The sequence below is a fragment of the Colius striatus genome, chromosome 1 (genome assembly GCF_028858725.1).
Source record: "Colius striatus isolate bColStr4 chromosome 1, bColStr4.1.hap1, whole genome shotgun sequence".
NCBI classification, from domain to species: domain Eukaryota; kingdom Metazoa; phylum Chordata; class Aves; order Coliiformes; family Coliidae; genus Colius; species Colius striatus.
This window is the reverse complement of record NC_084759.1, coordinates 150,931,926-150,957,476: the sequence shown is the minus strand read 5'-3', so window position 1 is coordinate 150,957,476 and position 25,551 is coordinate 150,931,926. Positions and strand designations below refer to the sequence as shown.

At 41.9% G+C, this 25,551-nt stretch overlaps 1 protein-coding gene and 1 pseudogene across 2 annotated transcripts in view; one reads left to right on the top strand and one right to left on the bottom strand.

The window, feature by feature from the left end:
• The first annotated feature begins 613 nt into the window (after positions 1 to 613).
• The window catches only part of LARGE1 (LARGE xylosyl- and glucuronyltransferase 1), a 297,579-nt gene continuing 272,641 nt past the window's right edge, over positions 614 to 25,551 (top strand). For both annotated transcript variants that reach the window (XM_062011860.1, XM_062011868.1), the window contains exons 1-2: positions 614 to 1,612; positions 3,631 to 3,717. The gene's annotated coding sequence lies outside the window, so the exon portion shown is untranslated. The remainder of the gene's footprint in view (positions 1,613 to 3,630; positions 3,718 to 25,551) is intronic.
• On the bottom strand, positions 10,901 to 12,387 carry LOC104554106 (uncharacterized; annotated as a pseudogene).

Here is a 25,551-nt window from a genome sequence, read left to right as displayed (position 1 = left end):
ACCAGCAGGCAGGGAAACAAGGCAGGGACAGGCTCCTCCGCATCTAGGCGAAAAGACGTGGGTATTCATTTCTGACGCGACAGCGTTGGCAAAAAGCTGGACGTCCATCCTCCGGGAGCCCACGTTCGAAGGCTGGGCCGCCCTGAAGGGGCACCCCGCCGCCAGCGTCCGAGGCCACGGCCGGGCCGCGCCGGGCCACCGTGGCCGGGGTTGGGGCTGCCCCGCGCTCTTCCCTCACTTACCACAGCGCGCTCCGGCGGCTCTCTGGCCAGGACAGCGCGTCGGGCGCGGCGCTTGGGACGGCGTTAGGTAGGCGGGCAGGCGTCTGGCCGGCGGCCCCCCAAGCGCGGAGCCGGCTCTCCCCGCACAGCCCCCTCCCGCGGGACGCGCTCGCTGTCACAGCGGCGGCGGCGGGGCGCGGGCGGCGGTACGGCCCCCCTCCGTCCGTGCCCAGGTGTAGCGGCCCGGGCCGCCGCGCCGCGCCGCGCGGGCGGGCCGCGGTGGCGGCCGCTGCTGGTTGGGCGCTCGGCGCCTGTCGCTGGGCGGTGTGTCAGCGGGGCTGGCTCCGCCTCGGCCCCGCGCCTCCGCCCGCCCATGCACAGACATGACACAGACACACAGTCACTGCAGCTGCTGCTGAGCCCGGGGCAGAGCGGCGGCGGGCACTCCGCTCTCGGCACCCGCGGAACGGCAGTGGCGGCCACCCTCGTGTCCGCCTCCGCCTCGGTCCGCCGGGCGTATCGCCGGCGGCGGGCAGCCTCGGCACCGGGACCCGCAGGGGGCAGCCTGGCACCGGGCGCCAGAGGGACCCGGCGGGAGAAGGCTGGCAGCGGGGAAGGGGCGGGAGGCGAGGAAGGAAGGAAGGAAGGGGAAGGGGGCAGCCTGGCACTCAGGCTCGGAGGCGGCCGCCGGGCACCGACACAGAGCGAGCCCGGGCGGAGCGCGGCACCCAGCGGCCGCTGAGGCTGGGCCGGCAGCAGTAGCAGCGGCTGCGGCGGTGCCAGAGGGAGCCTCTCTGTGCTCGGCTCCACGGAGCTGGTGACCTTCTCGGGGCTCCTCGCCGCCCGCCAGGCCGGGGCAGGGCCTCCTCTCCCCGCGGAGAGCGTGCACCAGGCCCCGGGCAGAGAACAGGAGGCCGGGCCGGAATCCCCCGTCGCCCCCGGGTCCTTCTGGCCGCCGGCGGGGCCTGTGCGCCGCGCGGCTAGCCGCCGGGGAGGAGGGGCGGGGGAAGGCGAACGGGACGGACGGACGGGGCTGGGCTGCACCTCCGGACAGCGCGAAGCGAGGAGCGGGCAGGCCCCGGAGAGATAGAGCTGGGCGGAGGAGGAGACAGCCACCTCGGCGGCGCATCCCGGGAAGAGTGGGGACCTCCCCGCCGCCCTCCTCCCGCTCTTCCTCCTCCCACCATCAGCAGCTCCTCGTCCCGTGGAGTGGAGCCGCCGGCGCTACCCCGGCTGGGACCCGCCGGCTGACACCTCCGGAGCGCCGGGCTCGGAGGACGGAGCTGGAGCTGGAGCTGCCCGCCCGGAGCGAAGGAGGAGGAAGAAACGCTTGCCTGCGCGGAGAGGCGGGCGAGCGCCCGTCCCGACGGCCCGGGAGCCACCCGGGGAAGGTAAGTCCCTCGTCGGGTTACTGCTGCTTTTAGAGGCGGGGGGGGGGGGGGGGCGGGGGAGGGCGAGAAACAATCGGTGAGTGTCTTCCTTCCAGCAGCCCGAGGGAGGGGGGAATCCGAGCCCGGTAGAAAATGGGGTGGTGGTTTTAATCTCCTGGAATTTAATCTCCATCAGATCTGGAGTTGAAAAGATGCTGAGGCGGAGGGACGCCTGCCGCTCCCTTGCCACAAAGGGGTACATCCCTTCGCCTCTCCCCCGCCGAGGGAGTTACTCCGCCTGGCCCGCACTCCCTTTCCCTCCCGAGTCCGCACGGCCGCTTGTTTACACCGCACCTCACGTCCTCCTCCGGCCGGGATATGTTCCCGTTCGGCGGGGGGGCTCCAGCCGTGGGGCGGAAGGGGGGACGGGGCCGCCGTCCCGCCAAGTACCGCCGGCAGCGCGGAGGAGTGAGTTGGCGGCAGCTGCCGTGCGGGTAGAAGGGTGTCACGCCGTGGGGCGTGAGCGCCTTTGCCCCTCGGCGTGACTGCTCCGGGAGGGCAGCCTTCCCGCACGGCAACCTGCTCGCCGGCTCGTGGCTAAGCCGGAGTTTCGCTGGGACGCTGAGGCTGGTTTCCCCATCCCCCTCCAGCCTTCTCAAGCAAACCTTCAGCCCAGGAAGCTCTTCTTCGGGAAGGCTTCAGCTATCATCTCCTATCCGAGAATTGTGTCATTTAAATCATTACTCCCTGCTCACCAGGGGGGGAAAATAGCAACTTGCGGCCTCAGTGGAGGTGACGTGAAGTTTGACAATGCCTTATGTAACACTTTTTGGAGAGATTCCTAGCTCTTCCACTGTGCCCAGTTTTGTTTTTTTAGAAAGCAAGTGATTACCCTTCTTTGTAGAGCATCAGACACGCGATATTTATTTGTGTTTTCACCCGAGTACAATGTTTTCTGCACCGTTCAACTTGGAACAGGGGTACTGCTAGACAGCAAATAATACTGTTTTCTAATATGTAGTTTTTGAACCAAAAATTAGGCTGTGGAGGCATCTGAACACTTGTTATAAGGCCTCACCTTTTTGTGCATGTATTATACTTGGTTTGTATAGTGCTCTTAAAATTACTACAGGAAACATTTTCACAGCACTGATTGTCATTTATGTGTTCTGGAAGGTATGGATGCCAGAATGGAAATGACAGTGAATCAAACGTCTTTTAAACACTGTTAGCTTTTTTTTTTAAAAAAAAAAAAAAACAAAACAAAACAAATATATTTTCAGTGCTAGAGGGAAAAGAAAGCCCCCGGCTAAACAAAGTACCATGCTAAAACCTGACCTGGCAATTACCAACAGGTCAGCGCATTTTATTTAATGAAATCTTCTAGATACAAATTAATTTTCTTTGTAAAACGTTTATTTTTTTATTAACTTGTTCAGAAATAGCAAGAGTGGGAAAACAGATAAATTAATTGAGAGGTTGCCTAGTTTCCCTGTAGTTTCTCTAAGTGGTTATATCTTGGACTGAAAAACAAACCGCAAAAGGCTATCTTCACACACACAAAAAAACCCAGGGTAGTGATTTGGCACATATTCTTTAGACTCCTACTGCAAAGGTACACTAGGGGGACTAGTTTGCATTGTTTTTTTTTCCCTGTTCAGTGGGGAGAATACACAGACTGTTGTAGTGAAGACCTCTGATATGAAGATTTTTTTTTTCTCACCTTATGAATCTCCATCATTATACTGTAAGCTTAGAGGAAAAATCTCATGTATACACTCAGGTGATGAGGTCTGGGCAGGAGGTATCTTCAAACAAAGCCATCCAAAGAGATAGATTTTCAAAGATTAGTTTACTTAAAATGGAAAAAGTTAACAAAAAAAAATAATCCCCTAAATGTCTGCTCTGCCTTGCATTTTTCTCTTTTTTTTGTATAATGGAAAAATGACCATGGTGGAACAGGTATCCGTAAGCTTACCGAAAACTGGAAATTGCTGATAAGTGTTCCAAGTTTGACATGTGAAATTCTTATTGCTTAGGTGTCCTGTGACAGCCCTTGATCAGCAAAGCTGCAAGTCATGTAGAAGCTGCAGTGACTCCAGAGTCTCTGATGGATAATTGGATTGGTAGGTTGTTTTTTATTTGGATTTTTTTTTCTGTCTTTTAATTGCCTGCTGTGGTAGCAGGTTCCTTTTCTCCATGCTGTTGATGTTTAATTCTCACAGTTTTTGATTTATGTTGTGTGTTCCATCTTTCCTGTTCAAAGTACATGCCCCCTTCTCAGTTGCTGGTAAGGAAAGCATAGCTTGGAGGCATTTGGATGACACTATATAGCAACATATTTTATTTTTTAATATCTGAAAGATGCATTAAAACTTTTTTTTTCTTCTCTGTTTGGATTGGAAAAAAAGAAAAGTTTTCTCAGATCTGGAGAAATATGCACTGGTTTTCTTTGGAGGAGCACTGAAAATAGTGTTACTAATATGTTGAATTCCGTGTGCCAGCTATTCAGCTTACAGGAATTCCAAAATACAGTCCTCAGAAAGCCAAAGTGCAGTGCAGTGGTGAATGAATGCATGTCTGTTGGCAACAGTCAGATCTGTCAGAGGGCTTGATCTGCAATTTCAGTCTGTGGGACTTAATATTGACAGATGTAGTATTCCTTCTGAATGAATTATTGTAGAAAACTGGGAAAACTAGGCATTTCCTATGTGCACTTAAATTGCTGTAAGTGTTCTTAAATGTAACAATTCTTAAAGAACAATCCTCCCAACTATTCCGCATGTGACTGTTTCTTTCTCAAATATGTGTTTTTTCGTTTTACCTGGAATAAGCAGTCAGTTATCAATAGACTTACAGAAATACTCTCTTCTTTTATCCTCTGATTTTTTTGTGTCCTTGCCCTTATAAGAGTAATCTTAAAAAACAAGCACACATGTATACAAACCCAACAAAACCCAAGCCATTTTGCGTGATGTTTATAAACCACTTAGAAAGGTATATAGTTGTTTATAATGGGTAAAATTTATAGTCTGACTATAAAGTCTTTACATTATATGCTAAACTTGATCTACATGCAAACTCCTTTTGATACTGATGGGGGTGCTTGTCTAGCTCCAGAACAGCATTCTTTTATTTTTTGTCCCTCTTTGTTTTTTTTTCCTGATTCGTATGAAAGCCTATGTTAATCAGCTCTTGTCAGCTTTCATTGAAGACTTTTCATCATCTGCATTGGAATAAATTTTTAAAAAAACCCCTCAGTTTTAAGGACACAAGATTTCTGCTGTGTCTGTTTTTCCTATAACCTCTGTGTGTTGATAACATTAAGACTTGTGTGAGAAGAGAGCGTGATGGCCATTGCAAGTTTACAGCTGATTATTCTTCACGAGTTTGTCTCCATTCTCTCCAGAGTTAGATGTAACGGTTATTTGCCTAATTCTGTGGCTAAGGAACTTACTGAAAAGTGGGGTTTTTTGTAAGGACATGTACACACATGAGCACAGGCACTGTTTTTTCACTGTTAGTTGTCTAGGTCTGGCTCATCTTCCTGTTTGCTGTGATTGCTAGTTTAAAGAAAATATCATTGTTCATTATGCTACAATTGGTGTAATTGAAGAGCTGGAGAGTCAGAACAACCATCAAGGTAGTTAATTCTACTTTTACTTTCTTTTTCTTTTTAATTGGATCACTAATGTACTCTTCTTTGTGGTACACTTACCTGAAGGTAACGGCTACAAAATGAGCTTTGTATCTTTTAAGGATTCATGGCTCTCTTTGCTGCCACTTGACTCAGTATTTTAAGGTCTATCCTGTGTCTTGTCAAAGCTTGTTCAATGCATGACTGTAGAAGGGGGGTAGCAGATAGCAAATTCTATTTTATACGGAAGTTGGTGGCTCAAAAATCATGGAGAAAATTGCTAGAAAGGATTATCCTTGCCTTGGCACTGACTTTGAAGCAAAACTGCCAAGGTTGGAATCCTTGTTTAAGTTCTATCTGTGTCAGAAATAGAAGCAAACTGTGTAAAATAGTTTCATTACCTGTTTTAATTGGCAGATCAGACAAGGTCTGATCTAATAATGTGTACACTAATATCCACATCACTGTTCTTTCTAGGATATAGCTGCTATTTCCACAACCAGGAAGCTGACTGAGTAGAAGCTAGACTCAAAATTAGCAAGAGGAACCCCACCAATGTCTATCCAGTGCTGTAGCAAAAAGCCAGATCTAATCACATAAGCCTGATGATGGAGGAAGCTGGAGATCTCAGACGGTGCAGGCAGAATGCAGTCTTCCTCACTAACTGCCACATGAGATAGGTAGGCTTGAAAGTAATAAAAAGCTGACTTTTCAAGGATAGAGTTCATTGTCCTTACGCCTCTTGTCCAGTGCTACGAGGAGATAGATCCTACCACTTTTCTCATGCATTTTTGAGCACTGATGAGTCATTTCTGTTACTCCACATCTATACCAATTTTCTATCCTCAGGGAACAGTTGCACACGTTGATGCAGACCCTGAGCATGCTGCCTGAGGGGCAGCTAGTCAGGGGTCATATCAATTAGAAAGTGGTTAGTTTTACCATTTTTTTCAGGCATCTGTGGAAATGATAGAAATGGTAATAATTCTTGATACGCTGCTGTTGAGCAGAACTGCAAGTAGCAGTACTAACACCACAGCTATAACTTCCTTAAATCGGAAGGACAGCATGCGTTTCAGTTGAAACTTGTTTTCACATTCTGTCACTCATAACACTTTTACAAGAAAATGTATATTCAGGAAAAAAATAAAATCTTTTTAAGCACTCTCTGCTTTCACCAGAAATTTTCTGCTGCTTAAAACTTCTAGGAAAATTAAGTTGTCACTTTCAGTTACAGCTTTCAATAGTTCCTCTAAAATTTATCCCAGAATGTAATATTTACATGCAAAGTGCCATCATTTCTGTTGTATCATTAGCTTTTGGATTTTACCTCCTGGGAGACATTTGACAGCCAAGACTTAGGAGCAGGAGAAACTAGAAAACTGTGTTATTGAGCAGTCTTCATTTTAAATAAAGAGAAGAATAATGAAGAGTTTTGTTTTCAGGAGAAGGAAGAAGACAGAAAGGGCAGAGAAGTGAAGGAAAGGAATTGTGAAAATAGACTTAAATAAAAAAAAAAACAGCACTTTGGTTTCTTACAGTTTCCAGATGGACTTTTGTAAATGTTTAGAGGATCGGCAATTAATTTGTCTGTTTGGAGAAAAGAATGCTTCTCATCCTGGAATAAAAGGTGTTACTGAATGGTGAGATGGGGGTAGCAATAACATTTGTGAACTGCTCAAATGAGATGAAGTGTCCAGCTCAGGCTTCTCAACCCAGCTCCTCCTTGTCTAGGTTTCATCCCTCCCCTGCTGTGCCCGTGAACCTCAGTCACCTCAGTGCTAAATTTCCTTGGCAATTTGTTTTCTCTCCTGTCTTCAGTTAATGCTGCTGCTAATCAATACTGCAGATGAAATTTTATGTTCAGAAATTACTGGACTTCACTGTATGAATCTGCTTAATCCAAAATTTTTCAGGCTGGAGATACTAGAAAGATGTGTGCCAATGGATAGAAATAAGAAATGAAAACCAATTATTCTGGCATTGGTAAATCGCCAAATTTATGTTCCTTAGATCATGTTGTTCTTAATAACATTATCTTTTGTGTGCTTTCTAACACAAGAGAGAGAGAGTCGTAGGCTTCCTGGTTTTTTTTATAGAAAATGAGCTGACATCAACTCTGTGGCTCTGCAGGCAGCAGTTAAATTCTGTATATTTTTTCAACCCAAAGACTAGTTCTAGAGTGTGACGTAGATTTAAACAGAGAGGTTATCATTCATGTAAGACAAGTCTTCTGAGAATTCTTAAATAAGATAAAGACGATACCTACTGCTTTAAAAGGGTACGATTGTATTTTTTGATTCTTCAATGTTGATTGTACCATAGGACTAGATGCAGTTTTATCTAAGTACAGAATCAGAGCATTGAAGAATGACGTCCCTGTAAAGCTGGACATTTTCAGCTGTTACTGTTGGAATACTTTATAACTATTGTCCTTGATCTTGGTCTTCCAGAGCTCTTTAATACCAACTACATTTATGAGAAATCTGTTCCTCTTCAGTGACTGTTTCAAGTAGTTGAAATCAGTAGGTTATGATGTCGTAAACAATTTTTAGTACAAGGAAAGCTACACGTTGACATGAACTTCTGTTACAATCCCCTGTTGGTTTTAATTTGGCAGAAGTTAAACCCCCTTGCTTTCCAACCCACCTCAGACAATTCTAGGTGGCTGGGCTTAACTCCTGAATGATGTCCAATCAGATTATCGTGATCAGGTTTCGTATATTCTCGGGAACAGAATTAAGACTCAGAACAGAGTCAAGTGCTAAACTACTTTATTTTATCTGCAAAATCAACAATGAAAAGAGAAAGAGGCGAAGGAAAGAAAAGAGTGTGAGAGAGAAAAGCACAATAGTGACCATCGCGAGTCTACATAGAGCGCCCCCAGCAGTCGCTTGTCTGAAAGCTCTGAGAATCCGCCCGATCCAGTGAAGGGAAGAGGAAAAAAAGAAACCGCTGGTACTTGCCTCCCCTGGTCCCGCTCTTATATAGCTTCTCTCGCTGGTGCATGCCCAGTACGGTCTCTGGAGGGTCCTGGAAAGTTCTGGAGGGTCCAGGAGGGTCTTGGAAAGTCCCCACAAGTCTGGGAGGCTCACAGTCCCTTGACCCTGGCTTTAGCACATGCACAGAGGTGGTGTGTCCTGAGACAGCGTGACGTACAGTGCAAAGCAACAGCGCCTCTAACAGGCAGAATCCTTGGTGGCTGGAGCAATGTGGTTTCGGTGGTTAACTATGGTGCCAGCAATGTTGAGGTATTATTACTAGGACCTTACATTCCACCCCATGACTCAATGGTGGATGCAGAGATAATGAAAGAGGAAGGATAGATGAGAAAAGAGAGAATGAGAGAAAGGACAGAAAAAGGTTCATCCCCACAAACATTCCAGTTTCCATTTTCATTACAAAAACTTCATATCTAAACAAATGCTTACCCAAATAACACAACAACAGTATAACTATTTGCTGTTTAGAATTTAACATGAAAACAATAACAATTGAACTTTTAACTGTAACATATTTCAAGGGAGAACGTAATAGTCCACAAGGACAAGCAGTCCAAAAAGGAAAATCAAAAGGAAAAGCATTTTGCTCTCTTACAGCTCCGAAGCAGTTGTTGCATGGGCTCCTGGTTGGCGCCAATGGTGCCCTGGTCTGTTAGAGGGAAAGCTTCCTGTTCAGAGAGCACGTATAGTTTGGGTCTTTGGGTCTATGACAGTTAATGAAAACCTTAATCTATACCATCTGAACTGTGGATGAAATACATTTATGTACAGCTCATATCTGTTTAACTCCATCAGGTGAGACAGTCAACACCAACTGCGTATCTGTGACAACATGCTGGACCAACTGAATGAAACATGGAGTGATACATGGCAAAAATAGCAATGCAGCTAAACCACACAGCACATAAGATTTGGTTAACCCAAGGGCCCCCTGGAAGCCAGGAGAACATGTCAATATTCCAACCCTCCCAAGTTTGTACAGGGACATGGGCTAGTTTTCTAATATCTGTGGCCAGCTAAAAACCTGTTGTTTGTACCAGGCACAGGTGGTGGTGTTCATCCACTGACAGGTTTGATTACAAATTCAATTTCTGGACCATCAAAGTACAAAGGTTGCCATTTTGTTTGACCAAAACCCTTAAAACCTTGTGTTTTGCCCAGTTTCATCAAGCCACATCCATATGTAAACATCTCTCCATTAATCAGTTTGTGAGTGGTCATTGACACCTGCTTTTCCCCACATCAGCTCCTTCCCAGTGATAATTAAGCAACATTTTCCTACAGTAGGAAATTGAATTGGGCATTTTTCACTACCATCCCAAACAGTGTTATCAGTTTCTCTGTAATTACTTACAATTTGCGGTGGGGTGAAGGGTATGAAGGTCCAAGGCCAGCTAAATAACCTTAGAGGTCCTCCACAAACTCTGGCTCAGGTTAACGGTGTGGTTTACAACTCTTGCTAACAAAACAAATTCATTATTTTCAAAAGGATCATGTGGGTGGGGGGAAAGGGAAAAAGATTGGGAGTTTTTTTCATTCTTATAAATAAATCCCCAAACACTATGATAAAAAAAAAATAACATGCATTTTAACCAAATTACATTGAAATTCATGCGTGCTTTGTCCCTTCTGTGGGCATGTCTGGATTGCCCCTTTTCTCCTGAAAATAAACCAAATTTGTTTCTCGGGTTAAAAAGAGGGAACAATCCATCGAGTGTTAATTTTGTGTTCTCTTCCCCAAGCATCCTTAGCCTTCCAGGCACGTTAATTAAGGGATTCAGCAAGTAAGAGAGGGGCAGCCCCAATGGTTGGCATTTCTACCAACACTGGCTGTCCAGATGAGAATGTTTGCTTTCTGGGAGTGCTAGGAGTTTGAAGCCTTGAAATTAAAACCAGGAGTTTGGGATAGAAGGCATTTAATTGGGGCCACAAAGATGATGAAGGGACTGCAACATCTTTCATACGAGGAAAGGCTGTGGGAACTGGGGCTGTTTAGTCTGGAAAAGAGGAGACTGAGGGGGGATCTCATTAATATTTACAAATATCTAAATGGTGGGTGTCAGGAGGTTGGGACATCCCTTTTTTCTGTTGTATCTAGCAACAGGACAAGGGGTAATGGGATGAAGCTGCAACACAAAAACTTCCATTTAAATATAAGAAAAAAAAATTTTACTGTGAGGGTGAGGGAGCCCTTGCACAGGCTGCCCAAGGAGGGTGTGGAGTCTCCTTCCTTGTGGAGATCTTCCAGACCCGCCTGGACATGTTCCTGTGTGACCTGATCTAGGTGGACCTGCTTGTGCAGGGAGATTGGACTAGATAATCTCTAAAGGTCCCTTCCAACCCCTACCATTCTATGATTCTATTCCCCTTATGATGTTTCAAAGATCGTTTAAGAACCCATTAATATGTAGAATGGTTTTTAGCCCTGACCATTTCTGTACAAGTTTTTCCAATATCTGGGTTGGGAGTCCATCCATCACTTCCTGGGGAATGCCGTTCTGAAGTCTGAAATGCCACAACTCTTGTCGAGTTAGGGGTTTCAGCCTCCCAGGTTTATTCCTATGGGATGTCCTTAAATCTTGGCCCTTCACAACTGCCAACTGCCAATTGTTAATTTGCTCTGCAGCCCGTACAACCTTAGTTTCAGTTTTTTGGCTACCAACAAAGCCATTATTTTATCTCAAAATTAATTAATTCTTGTGCTACCTCCCCCCATGTCCATAATTTTCTCCGTGTCTGCTGATGGTCAGGGGTTACTATCCCCTCCAAAGCAGCCCAAATTTGTTCTCCATTAGGGGTGTTTTGAATCCTCCTTTGTAACCAAATCCCAATGGTTTTCGGGGAGTCAGGAAGTCCCCATGTGAGGGGAGTCATCCCCTCTGGGTCCACTGGCATTATCACTGGGGAGTCCTGGTTGGGCTTGAACTCCCAATCATGAATCATCTGCAGACAAGCTGCCTTTTTCACGCTTTCTATGAACTGATCCACCACACCTGTTATGGCAAGGGGATCTCCCATCTTCAAGGGGTTAAGTCCTGCAGCCCAGTACACAGGTCTCTGAGTTAAGGACCATGGGGCTCAGCGGTCGAAGGTAGTTAGAAACACACCTGGACCCCAATGCCTTGCTGCTTTCTCTGACAAAAAAATTCCATCCCCTCCTGACAGAGATACTCTCCACATATACTCTGTCTCTGATTCCTTTGCAGTCCTTGCAAAATGTTTTCTCAGTTTTGCTAATTCCGTTGCTGTAAATGGGATTTCTTTGGTGATAATCTGAAGATGGTTATCACCATCATTTTCATATACATACTCTTTTTCAACCAACGGATACATATTCAGTGGCCTTTCTACGGCTTCCTTTGCAATTCCTTCTGGGGATAGATTTGCCGTATCCCCTTCTCCACAAACCTTACTTCTATTTCTGACTGTGTATCCACTTCCATCAGAAACTGATTTCTCCTTTAATAACACATTTTGATTTCTTTCCTCTTCCATGTACCTTTCTTTAATTGTTCCTGCAAGGTTTTTATTACCATCTGCAAGGAGTCTACTAAAGTCTCATTTTTACAGGACTCCTGCTTTCTCTTAGTACATCTGCCAGACTCGCTCCCAACGCTGCACAAATTATAGCTTTTCCTTTCCCCCTCTTAACCTTCCTTCTGCAATACTTTTATCCTATCCACCACACTCTTGAGGTTGAAACCAGTGGGGTTTTGCCCAATCTTGTCCCTGGAGTGGGGGATGGGATTGGTGTGCTTCTGAAAGGTCAAACAATTTGTCAACTCCTTCAACCCATGAGGGCACATAATCACAAGAATCCTACAAAGGGATTATCATCCTGAGAGGGCCACACTTTAATGTCTAAATTGCCCCTATATGCTTCCAGGAGGTCACACTTTATAATAACAATAGTCTTAACAAAAGGGGTTATTGTCTTCAGAGGGTCACTCCTCAATGCTCAATGTCCACGTTTCCCCTACATACTCCCAGGAGACCACACCTTATAATAAAGCAAGAGATCCACAACAAGGTAATAGTCCTACAAAAGGGGTTATTGTCCCGGGAGGGTCAAACCTTAATATGCAGATTTCTCCAGTGCACTACTAGGAGGTCACCTCTTAACTGTGCACTTTCTGTTCTCTGAGAATCCTGTCCATGACGCCAATTTAATGTCACGATCCCCTATTGGGTTCAGTTTGGCAGAAGTTAAACCCCCTTGCTTTCCAACCCACCTCTGACAATTCTGAGTGGCTGGCGGCAGCTGGGGTGAACTCCTGAGTGATGTCCAAGCAAAGAAGTAGTCGTGATCAGGTTTCATATATTCTCGGGAACAGACTCAAAACAGAGTCAAGCGCTAAAGCACTTTATTTTATCCGCAAAATCAACAATGAAAAGAGAAGGGGAGAAGGAAAGAGTGAGAGAGAAAAGCACAATAGTGACCATCGCGAGTCTACATGGAGCGCCCCCAGCAGTCGCTTGTCTGAAAGCTCCGAGAATGCCTCATCCAGCAAAGGGAAGAGCAAAAAAAAGGGAGAGCGCGCCTCCTCGTCTCCCCGGTCCCGCTCTTACATACACTCCTGTCGCTGGTGCATGCCCAGTACCGTCTCTGGAGGGTCTTGGAAAGTCCCCATAAGTCCGGGAGACTCGCAGCCCCTTGACCCTGGCTCGAGCGCATGCACGGAGGCGGTGTGTCCTGAGACAGCGGGACGTGCAGTGCAAAGCAACAGCGCCTCTAACAGGCAGAATCCTTGGTGGCCGGAGCAATGTGGTTTCGGTGGTTAGCTATGGTGCCAGCAATGTTGAGGCATATTACTAGACCTTACAACTTCCACAAAACAAAAATTGATCAGTTTAAATAAATGATAGAAGCTTTTAGTTTGGGATGTCTTACTTCATTGAGATATATGTTGACAAAATGCAGGACGCTACAAACGGAGAAAGAAGGGAGAAAAATCAGATGAGACCTGCTAATGGCTAAATCAAACCATTTGGTGATGGGCAGGAGAGGGAGACTTTTATACTTGATATTGTTGCTTTTATACAGTTTTTCAGTCTACTGTCCAGAATGCAAGCAAACCAGTATTTTGGTCCATGCTGTTACTTCAGAGAGCAACAACAAAACGTAAGAACTGAGAACATTTGAGATGCAGCTGTCTTTAGCTCGTTGTCCAGCAACCATCTTCCAATTTAAATGACTTTAAGAAAGAAGCAATGCTTATGAAAATAAATTCACATCTTTCCATAGTTGCTCTTAGCCTCAAGTTCAGTCTCAGATTTAAAGAGGAGAGTATGCTAACAGGTGCTTAAGTTACTACATTTCTTTACAAACATTGCTGTCTGCCTCTCTTTTCTCTTATTCTCACTATAATGCTAGTGCAGCTTAAAGGCTGCTAGATTAAAATAGTGGCTTCTAGCAAGCTTCTGTGATCATTCAAACTCACATTGTATTGATTAGCAATGCCTCCTTTCCATATAAAGGCTTTTTTTTGGGGGGGGGAATAATTCTTCCATAGCCAAAATCAGATCACTTTCCAGATGGTTTGGACAGTGGAGAATCATGTGTAGTACTGCCTTGCAAATTGGTTATTAGTATTGGGATTTATATCTCTACTGTTGGTACCCAGATCTGTGCCCCTTGTTTTTGCATGCCCTGCTGGGGTAAGTGGACATAAAATCTCAACTTGTTCATAATGCCAGTGGCTACTGCTCTCGTGCTTGTGCTGACACCTGAGGCATACCGAACTGCATCATATACTTGGAAACATCTGAAACACTGTTCAGTAAGCTTAGATCTTGATTTGTGTTACAATCGCAACGTCAATAACTGTGCCTAGTCAGTGAAGAGCCTGAGAAGAAGGATGTTCCTAACTTTGGGTGGTTTTTTTTCATCAAGATTAGCAAAATTATAATACTGTGCTAGTACTATGTAAGGAACTGAAACTGATGACAACAACAGTATTTTTTGTGCATGGAATAACTTTGCCAATTCTTTAGCCTTAAGCAAATTGTGGAAATAAATCCATAAGTTCCTGAGTGCTTTACAGAGCAAGTTAGGGTGAGGAAAATGACACTGTAGAAAGATAAACTGGTGCACTGCAGGTGTTTTGAACAAAGTTGCCCAAGTGGTTAGACAAAAGGCAAGGAGCATGTGAAAACACCATTGCTTTTAGCAAGAACTATTCCTTAATGTAGTTGTGCCTTAGATGGTAAAACCAAGTCCTTGATGATACTGGGCATATAACAATTATTTTTATGTAATTGTTGCATAACTTTATGCATGAATTTATGCATCTTAAAACAAACAAACAAAAGTAATTGGCAACTGAATAAAGAATTCACAGATGCTCTGTAACCTGATGCCGTCACCAAAGGAAGAAGAGACTGTGTTTTACTTCTCAAAAATAAAAATAGTATAATACTAAGGGAGAAAGAAATAGGTTAATGCTTGAAGGAATAAGTAAATGCATCTTGATCTTTAAAGGTTGTGTAGGTTAGTCTTCTTTAAATATGTGGAGTTTTGTCTATGTCCAGGTGGTGTGAATGGCCTGGAGAAGCAAACTGGCACATGCCACTACCATTTAGCAGAAATCACTGTAAATGAACATGAAGAAGACTAGACTCTCCACTGAGTTATTGCTCATGCTAACTGGGTTAAAAATGCAGCACTTTTATTGATGACATCATTTAATATGATTTTATATCATTTACATCAGCAATAAGCAGGGACAGGCACAATATCTGTCTGAATAGAAGGCTACTGCCATGTTTGTATGGCATGTATCCCACTGTGCTGCTAGGCAAATTTGTTAAGAGTGAAGAAGTGGAAAGAAAGAGAGAGAGAGAGAGAGAGAAACAGCACCGAGGTAAATCCGTATTCCAACAGGTATCTGAAGGTGGTGTAGTGTTCTTTTTTCTTTTAGGCCTAAATCTAACAAAATTTTTAGTAGGTGAGATTCTTCTGTTCTCAGACTAAAAAATATTGTTTTATACATCAGTAATAAAGATTTCTGGACCTGCAGTTAATATCAAGAATTCTTTGAAATATTTAATTTTGCAGTATATTTCATTGGGGTTTTGTTCCTCAGTTTCATTTGTCCTGTGGTTGGACATTGGTATATTAAGAAAGCATCAAGTATTTTTTTCCTTCTTTCTTTTCCTTTTCTCTTAGACTTTCATATTTTAAGTTGCTATATGTGAAGGTAATATGATTTGGGAAAACATCTTTACTTTTCTGGTTGAAATAGTGGAATTGTGACTATAGTATAGAAGGCAATTCATGTTACTAAAATGCCTAGAGGCCTTGGTTGAGAGATGGTTCGCTTCACGGTGGGTGAAACATAAATACACATACTCTGTGTGTATCTTTATGGGTACTTTATGGAACAGAAAAGCGGATACAAAACAGCAATATAAACACTTGTGTGTGGCTGGAACTTTTCTGACACAGCAGTGCTTTCAGACAATCACAGAATGGTTGAGGTTGGAAGAGACCTGTGTCGGTCATCTGATCCACCCTGCTCCTTGCTCAAACCTAGCAAGAACCTCGCAGGTTCTGCAAGACCATGTCCAGATAGCTTTGCGTATCTACAAAGAGGGAGACTCCACACCTTTCTGGGCAACTCGTGCCATTACTCAGTCACCCTCACAGTGAAAAAGTGTTTCCCAACGTTCAGAGGGAGTCTCAAGTGTTTCAGTTTGTGCCCATTGCCTATGGTCGTGTCATGTCTCTGAACACCGAGAAGAATCTGGCTCTATGTTCTTTATGCCCTCCCTTCAGATACTTATTTTTGACATATCTCACCAGTTTCAACTCCAGGTGGGCTTTGGCATTCCTAACTACATTTCTACGTGCTCAGGCAGCATCTCTGTATTCCTCCCGGATTACCTGTCCCTGATTCCACTTTTTGTATACTTTCTTCTTGTGTTTGATTTTTGACAGGCTCTCCTTGTTCATCCAGGTACACCTCCTGGCATTTTTGCCTGACTTCTTGCTCATTGGGGTGAACAGTTCTTGAGCTTGGAAGAGATGGTCAATGAGTATCAACCATCTTTCTCAGACCCCTCTTCTCTCCAGGGGCCTATCCCATGGGATTCTTTCAAGCAGACCTCTGTTTTTTCCCCTGCTTCTTCCTCTCAGGATTCTGACACCACCATGGTCACTGTAACTTCAAGTTGCTTTTGATCTTCACGTCCCTAAGCAGCAGTTCGTTGTTTGAAAGTATAAGATCCAGAACAGCACATCTTACTGCAGATAAAAGGGTCGTTTAAGCTCCCAGTGAGGACCAGGACCTGTAAATGTGAGGTTGCTTCTACCTGTCTGTAGGGGGCCTCATCCACTTGTTCTTTATGGTCAGGTGGCTTAGAGCAGATGTTTACAATGTCACCCATACTGGTCTGCACTTTAATCCTTACCCATAAGCTCTCAGTTAGCTCATCATACCTGCCCAGGAAAAGCTCCATGCATTTCAGCTGCAAATGCACTTAAAGAGGGACTCTGCCTCTTTGTCTTTCCAATGTGTCCTTCATAAAGAGCCCATGTCTCTCCACTGCAGTACTCTAGTCATGCAAGCTATCCCACCATGACTTTGTCATCCCAACAAGATCATAGCTGTGAAACTGCACATAGATCTCTAGTCCCTTACATTTCCTTTATAGGTGTTTATTCATGAAAAAAAACATAAATCCACAGATGATGGAAGCAATTCAGATAAAAGCACCGTTTTTACCAATATAGCTGTGACTACTGTAGCAGCTTCTGCTAGCCAAGTTACGTCAGTCAGCTGGAGTGTCAGAAATTCCCAAAGAGAGAAACCATTCCTGCCCAAAAGAGGTTACAAAATACAAAAGGAAGAGTGTGCTGAAGTGTTTGAAAACTGGTACTTTATGCTTTCCTCTTTTTTTTAATTTTTTTTTTTTAATCATGCTTTTTATCTCAAACATTTATTTTTCAAATAATAGTGGCTTATTTGTGAATAGCTGTATTTCTTAAAATTGCTTTAGAAAAAAATCTGTATTCCTGTGAGATCTACTGAGAACAGCAACATGGGGAAAAAATCACCATAGTTGTGGGACACAGCTGGTTTTCTCTGTCAGATTACATTGTTTTTAATTGATGTGCTACTTTAAGTATATTCTTGTATTTGACTGAAAGTGCTAAAATAAAATCTTAAATAGTATATAACACCAATTTTTTTGACTAGACAAACAGAAAGCTTTAGCAGGATAGAGACAGATCCCACTGCACCTGCCATGTGATGGTAATTTATGAAGGTGAAATGCATCTAATGTGGCAGGAACTGAGTCATTCATCACAGATAGCAAGAAATCCAAGTTCCCTTGTGTTTTTGTGTCTTTCTTTACCTGTATTCAGTGTGCATATCTGGGTTTACGATATAGCTTTTTTGATCACCAAGAATTCATTCTGTTTTGTCTGTTTTGAGTCAGGTACAGCTATACTTTTTAAGACTTAGTATCTTTGATTAATCAGAGCCAAATGGAATTTCTGGTGAAGTTTTAGTGGAATGAACACTGGTGTTCTGTCAGCCCAGAGATAACATTATTGAGAGTGAGAGGCATTTGCAGGAACTGTTTGTAATGCCAACTTCAGTCTTTGTAGTGAGAAATCACTGTCCAATTGTTCAGGTTGTCTCTCATTCATTTTCTAATACTCTCTCCTTTTAGCCAAGGAGATCATTAGATGATACCCTCAAATGTTTTCAGATAGATATTGCTGTCAAATATTGACCTGGAAGCCAACTTTCATGCTTTCTTTTCCATGCTAACTCTTATCTGACTTGACTGTAGAAACCCAGTCCAAATCCTGGTGGTAACCAAGCCTGCTAAACAAGGCTAATCAATGGGAGGACAGGAAACCTGTGCTCCTTGCTCCTAACTTGCTTCTGTTTCTTTCTATATCAAGTTCAAGACCCTAATTTTTCAAGGCTCTAGTCAAAACCCTGATGGGAATGCTGCTGCCAAGTTTGCAGGGCTTCAAGCTGTGCGTTTAATGAGCTGAACATTAAATACCAAAGTGAAAAACTTTGCCATTCTTGCTTTAGTTTTCCTATGAGCTGTCTCACTGAAATCAGTGCTGCTAATAGTGGAGGGAGAGAGATACCAATATTGATGAGAATCTGTCAGAGTCCTGCTCTTCAAGATTGGCTTTCCATCCTTTGCCTACTGGTGTTTGTTGTGGAATACTGTCCATCATACAGTGATGCTTCTGAATGGCATGGAGTTTTCAGATCCCAGCATTGATCTACATTAGTAGTATTAGACACCCCAAATGAACATGAATGTAACAGATAATACCTTGTGATTAATATTTTTGCATAAATCTTTCCTGTTAGCTGTGTCTAAAGAGCCCCAAAGTCCCCTAAAAAGAGAAAATGGAATTCAGCAGGGTATGTAATAGATGAATTACAGCTTTGTATATAGTATCTTGACTGCACTGGGCATATGTGCCTTTGGAAATGCAGTAATGGGAACATCAAAGGAAAACCATGTTATTCTTACTAAGGATATAAAACCTTTTCTTACCATGGTATAGAATAAAAAAAATGTGCAGCCTTAATTTAAGAAAAGGAACAGAAATTTCAGTTGGAAAAGTATTAGTGTTGAAAGTAACCTAGGTCTACCAAGATCTCTCAATATACAGTAATGTAGTATTCCTTTGCTCCAGAACCTGTTTTGATGTTTGTTGAAAATGAGAATGAAACCATGGTATACAAAACTGAAGAATCAGCCCACTATCTGCCCATTTTGTTACTGAATTCTGCATCTTGTTTTCTTTCTTCCTTTGACTGAAACAATGGTTCTTTGATATCTTGGCACATTAATATTTCCAGAGTAGTTTTGAAAGAGGAAATGCACCAGAAAGGTGCTAAGTATTCCTGCTTTCATTTGGAACTAATTTTCATTCAAGATGTTCTTGTCATGGCTTATACGTGGTGTGAAAACTGGAAGGGATGCTGTGATTTTAAGAATTTTGGGCTTGCTTGTTTTGCTGGCAGAACACAAAATATAGAAATGTGAGGTTTTGCTCTAATTCTGTGGCTCAAGAGTAGCTGTTTGATGCAGGTGAGGACCTGTATTCTAGAAGCGGCTTTGCTAAGGGTGTAAAAGTGTACCTGAGATTACTTGTTATATGTAGAATGCAGATTGGGATGTGCTCTGTCCATTTAATTCATCTTTCTAAGCATCACTTGAATGTCCAAGGTGCTGTCATACTTGTAGGGTTTTTTTGTTTCCTCTCCCTGCATGCCTGTAGCTGAGAGGCAGACTGAAGTTTTGGATTCTTATATATTTATTTATTTATAAACACTGAAGTCTCTACCCAGACTTTGAACAGTTAGTGCAAAATTTCTTGCCATCAAACTCCAGACAGGAGTAAGAAGTTTTGTGAGAACCAAATTAAACTCTGGCTAGGAAATGCAGACTCATATATGTTATTGTTTCATCTGCGTCTGCTTATGCATCTGTAAAACATTAAGGGGTTCACAAACTGAAACCACTGATTTGAAATAAAGAGTAAAATGATACAGATCTAATTTCTGTAAATACAACTTATGAAATTGTATTAGGCACACTGCAAAGTCACTGAAGCTTGCTCCATCTATATAGGAATGTAATGGCATGATGCCCGTTGACATGGATTTTGGAACAGGACTTGAATACATGATCCTAAAATGCTCCAAGAACTATTTTCTTTGGCTGTGATTGGTATTCATTGCCTCTTAAGTTTTGCCTTCAATAGTTGTCTTTATACAAGTGCATATTTAGTTACCATAAGAAGTGATGGCTTAACTCACAGGACAAATGAAAGACTTAGATGATATTATATCTCTGTACATCTTTTCAGTATGATGGGAAATTTCATGTCATAAGAAGCACATTTCCCCGTGTACAAATGTGAAATTGTGTTGTAAATGAAATCTCTTAATTACTGCTCAGCTTTGCTAAGCTTTTTACTTGAGTAAGCAACTGCCTTGCTGAAAAGTACTGATTTTGAAGCAGAAATTTGAGACTGAAGATTTTAAACCAATTTCTTTCATCCTCATCATTAAGAGAATAGTGGCTTAGCAGTCAAGAAGAACAGCCTTCTGATTTTACAAACAGTGTTCAAGTTCTTGTATTAGTAGATGAGAACAGCGTGTTCATGTTTCTCCTCTTCACTGTCTCATGTGCTTCTGGTTTTGTTTGTAGTGTTTGGACCTCACCTTTCACTTTGGAACTGCATTTTTGTACTAATCAAGTTTTAGTCCACGTTTTAGATTAAGTATATGTATGCTTCTCTGGGAGGGAGGGATTGCCTTGATACCAAAAGTTGGCAGTTGCTGACTGTAAAAAAAAAAAAAAGAAAAGAAAAATAGTTGATGCTAATGTAGGTGCATGGGGAGTTTTTGTTTATGCATGAAAATGTATTCTGAAAAATATTCTTAGAAATTGAGAAGTGCCTGAATGTCTGTAGTGATGTCTGTAATTTCAATAGAGGTGAGGTGGCATGATGACCTGCATAAGATTTTTGGGCTACTTAGAGAAATCCCTTAATTGTCTGCTTAGGGTTGCCCAGAGCATCAGTTTCTCATTTTATCTGGAATCCAAGTGAAAATCCTTATTTGTACTATATGCAATCCTCATTTCCATAAACGGAACAATTTTCCTTAGCTCTAGTCTTCCTTTTGAGTTAGACTTACACACTGCAGTCTACAATGAATCTTCGGAATATTGTCAGCGAAACCAGTGGTGTTATTTGAAAGTGATTACTCCCTTGTTACTTCACTAGATGTGTAGTGGCTGCTTATTGCTATACTTGCCCAATTTCCTCTATGCTTCAGCTATATTTTCCTGTTTTAGCCACTCACTTTCTTTAATTGTACCTTTGGATTGTGTGAGTACCTTGGGACAGGCATAGTTACTTTGATAGGTATTTGCACCATAGTTAGCACAGCAAGGCTGTGGGGTCATTGGTGGTGCTTGGCAACCATAGTCCATAATGTCCAGTATAGTGCTCAATAATTAAAGCATTACACAGTAGGATGAGACTGGCAGGACTCATTAAAAACACTTATCCTAAGGTTGCTGAATGTACCTTTAAAGCATACCCTAGATTCTCTCTTAATAAGTGAGAAGGTTTTTCTATTTGCTGTTCATAACTACGGGAGACTCTAGTCTTTAGGTAGTACTGGTAATAATAGCTACAATAGTAAAATAAAGATGGAGGTACTAGAAGAAAAGAGCAAGGATGCAAAAAACAGTCTGTAATCCTCTGGGATAATGGCCTTAAGCTACATGTCCTTGTGATTTATGCGCTTGTTTTTATTTGTCCTCTTCGACAGAAAGATTTGTCACTAAAGAGATTTGATAATAGCCTGTTCAATATGATTGTGGTCTCTTGTATTTATGTAATAAATAATTTTGGACTATTTATGGGTTTATTCATTGTTGCTGAATGCATTTCACCTCTGATTTCACTTTTAGGAACTTAGATGGAGCTAGATAAAGACTTTCTGCTCACTTAGTTCTGTCCCATTGTGATACTACACAGAAATGTTTCCATTTTGTGCTTTGATATATCGAAAAACTAGTAAGATATACATGTACTATGGCTGCAATGTATATACATGTAGTTGATATGTGTAATTATAGGTTAGTAGAATTTACAACTGCTGTGTACTTTCAACAAAGATTGCAATCAGTAAAGGCATATATTAAGATAAGTAATGTAAAGTGGAGGAAAAAAACCAGAAATTGAATTTATTTATTTAACTTGTAAACTTTACTGCAGCTTCAGTTTTACAGTAGTAAATGTTGCAGTGTTAAAACCTATAAAGGATGGAAGTGAGTTTCATATTTAAGACAGGTAGCTTATTCTAAGAGCCATGTGCTCAAGTAGCTGAAGAGAGCATACATGGAGGAAAGGTAACATACTGGAGCAGTGAACTGAGGGGTTAAGCAATTGCTGACCTGTTTTGCTGGTTTTGAGGTGGAAAATCTGAGAGGAATTTTTCTGGAAAGGATTTTTTTCTGGAAAGAAACTTACATTAGTGCTTTTACAGTGGTTCTGTGACTGCGCATCTTCTCATTACATTAAAATGTTGTCTTTGTTTTTTATCCGTGACCTTATAATGAAAAAGTTGTTCTAGAGCTAGTCTTTTATCTCCCCTAAACCGAGTTGTCTTCTCTGCTGTGCCTTCAATAATGCATTATTTTGTTAAGTTCAGAGGATTTAATGTGTTTCATGTGAATTTGTGAGTTTCTGTTAGATGGTTAAAAGGAAAGTAGCTATAATGGATTGGATGCAAAGCTGCTTCCCCGGCTTCTTTTCCATCCCGCCCACTAACGTGCAGAAGCATCTGTCTCTCATCTCCTCTTTGCCTGGTGCTATGTGTGAGTGCATTTCAACAAACATCTATGAGCAGAGATCTTTGGAAAACCTATGAGACTAAATAACGGTGAGAAATGCAAGTAGTTCTGTCTTGCTAGATAGCTACGTGTGCAATAGAGGATGATACTGTAGCAAATAAAAATATTTCTGTAGTAAATGTTCCCACAGCAAATGAACCTGTCTTCTCTAGCTCTACTGAAATACAACATCTCTAAATTTATAACAGTTTCTTACAACTTAAAAAAAAATGCAGAGGATTTTGGCCTATATTCGTCATAGAATAGAAGTTAGAAGAGGCTTTTCTTTTTCTAAGTTTTCATGAGTATATATTTTGTCTTCTGAGCTATCTGAATGCTGCAAAGGAAGGGTTTTTTTCAGTTAAGACACTTTGAAGATTATGATCATGTTGTGACAACTTAAATGTCTTTATTTTCAAAATTTCAGACTTTGCATGTTTGCAGATAGGAATTATTATGGAAATCTTTTCCATATCTGAGGAAAGACTGAGGTTGTACAGAAATTCATTGTATCTTTGAGTAGTTTTCCACTTATGTGTGCAATACATGTATTGCTTCACTTCTTGGAACATGTGTCTATGTGGTGCTTCCAACACAAAGACAAAAAGAGTTTTAAACCCTACCTTTTAGTTTGTCATGTGAACTTGCTGCAATGAGTTTATTTGTTATTTACTCCACTGGTGTAAAGAGTTTTTTAGGTAATGTGCATGACTGGAGAGAATGAAATAGTGTGCTCTGAAAACACCCTAAAATTTTTATAAGTAATGCTACAATTTATAGCACAGATGAAGCCTTAAATGATTTTTCTAAAATTATGCAATTTGAAGATTGTACTCAGTTGAACTGGATCTAATAGCTGTCTGTGTCTGGTAAGAAACTAGCAAAAAGAAGAGCCAAGCAGTACTGGGGCATTCTGAAATGATATCCAAGTCGTAACTCAGCTTTCTGTTGGGTGCTTAGTTTACACAAGTGGTGAGAAATGCATCCCTGGCCCATACAGGGTAAACCAGTGTGAATTCTTACTTGTTTATTCTGTACACACTTGGTTTGCCCATCTGTCCACATTTTCATATTTTCAACATCTCATAAACAAAAAAGTTTGTGAATGCTGGGAATATTTTGTATAGGTTGTGGATATGTTCTGCAAGTTGCATGGTGCTTGCTTAAGAAGGGGTTTTTGGGCATGGAAAATAGTAAACCAGTAAAAGGAAGGCAGTCATGTTAAACCAAATGCACTTTTTTGTTCCTTGATGAGAGTCCTTTTGTATTTATATACCAGAAGTATATAGGTAATATAGGTATATAGGTATACCTATAGTATATAGGTATATAGTATTATTCTGTTTATATTTTAAACCAACTCTTTGCTTGTTTGTACTGTTAAAGTGCATCTTGAGGTTGGAGATGCTATGTGAATTCAATCACGCTTCAACCAAATGAAATAAGTTAACAGCAATAAAACTATCCTTTGTCAGGTACTTGGTAGTTTATTGTGAGAACTGTGTTAATTTCTTGGGAGGGTTCTCTCTGTAACAGAGCCTCCCATTCAGTAATTACAACAGGCAGTAGAGTTTCTAGTTGTATGGCTTCTGAGGAACCAAAAAGGGTCCAAATAGATAGGTGAGCTTCTTGAAGCTCAAACATTTCATTTGACTGGCTTGGAGATCTATCAGTTTTAAAAAACTTCATTTACAAATGTGTCCAACTCCTCTGTGGTTTAGTAAAGTGACTCTCCTTTGCTTCACTGATGTAATTGCAAGGTTCTGTAGTGTATACGTGAGTCCTGATAAGAAGAAACCTTGCAATGCTGCTGAACCCTGTGCAGAACATTTTGTGGACTTCTCTAAAACACTAGTACTGGTTTAGTTTAATTGGCTTCACACTTCTATGGTAAAAAAAAGAAGACAGTTGTCTAAAGATCTGACCACAGGAATGTGATTAAATTTTGATTGATTGAGGGCAACAATTTGGTAGGCTTCCTTGTTGATTTGTGATTTTTATTTTTTGCAAAGGTACCTCTTTACTATTGCACCCATGTAAGATGCTTTTTGGTTTTATTAATTTATTTTACTTATTTTCTTGCATACAGTGTTATACAAATTGATCCACTTCTGTTTTTTTTCTGCTTCTTTCAACTTTGATATTGGAACTGGCTTCTGTCCAGAGTTTTTTTCCTTTTATATTGCCCATTCTTCAAAATGTTAGCTTGACAGTAGATTGTGCAGTGTTTTGTTTTCCCTCTAGGGGTAGTTGCAGAGATTATCAGGATAATGAAATAGTATGAGAAAGCATCTGGAAAATAAGACTTTCCAGATGGATATCCTGTTGTGCTTGGTGTTTTTTGTTGTTTTGTTTTTGAAGATAATAGAGTGTAAAAATTTTGCTCTTAACTTCCTAGTCTTTCCTTTTCCTTTTCATATAATGAGGTGTTTGCTAATGCCGGAGGAATTAATCTGATCATCTAGACTGATGGAATCAGGCTGCAGAATTCCAGCAGCTATTCCTGGCTCCAGGAACTAGGAGTCCATATATAATGGTTAAGATATATCTAACACTGAGATTTTCAATCTTTATTTTTAAGATTTTGAACCATAAAGAAGCTACTGAATTTCATGGTTTGACCTACTGATTGTTTTATCTTGTATTGTCAGTTGCATTTCCTGGCTTCTTCCCAAGGTATTTCTGTAGGAAGCCAATTGATAAGCATGCACAGACCATTCAGAAAATAAAGTGCACAAATGCCTATCTGACCTTGAGAAAATATTTAAAGAGCATGAATCAAAACAGAAATGATGAGAGCTCAAAAAAGTGGATAATGATACCAATACTGAGGTTAGAAGTAGCAAATCTTGAATGGCACGAATGATCACAATTTTGCAAAGAAGCTGAAGAATATGGTAGGACGTTTTATAAGTAGC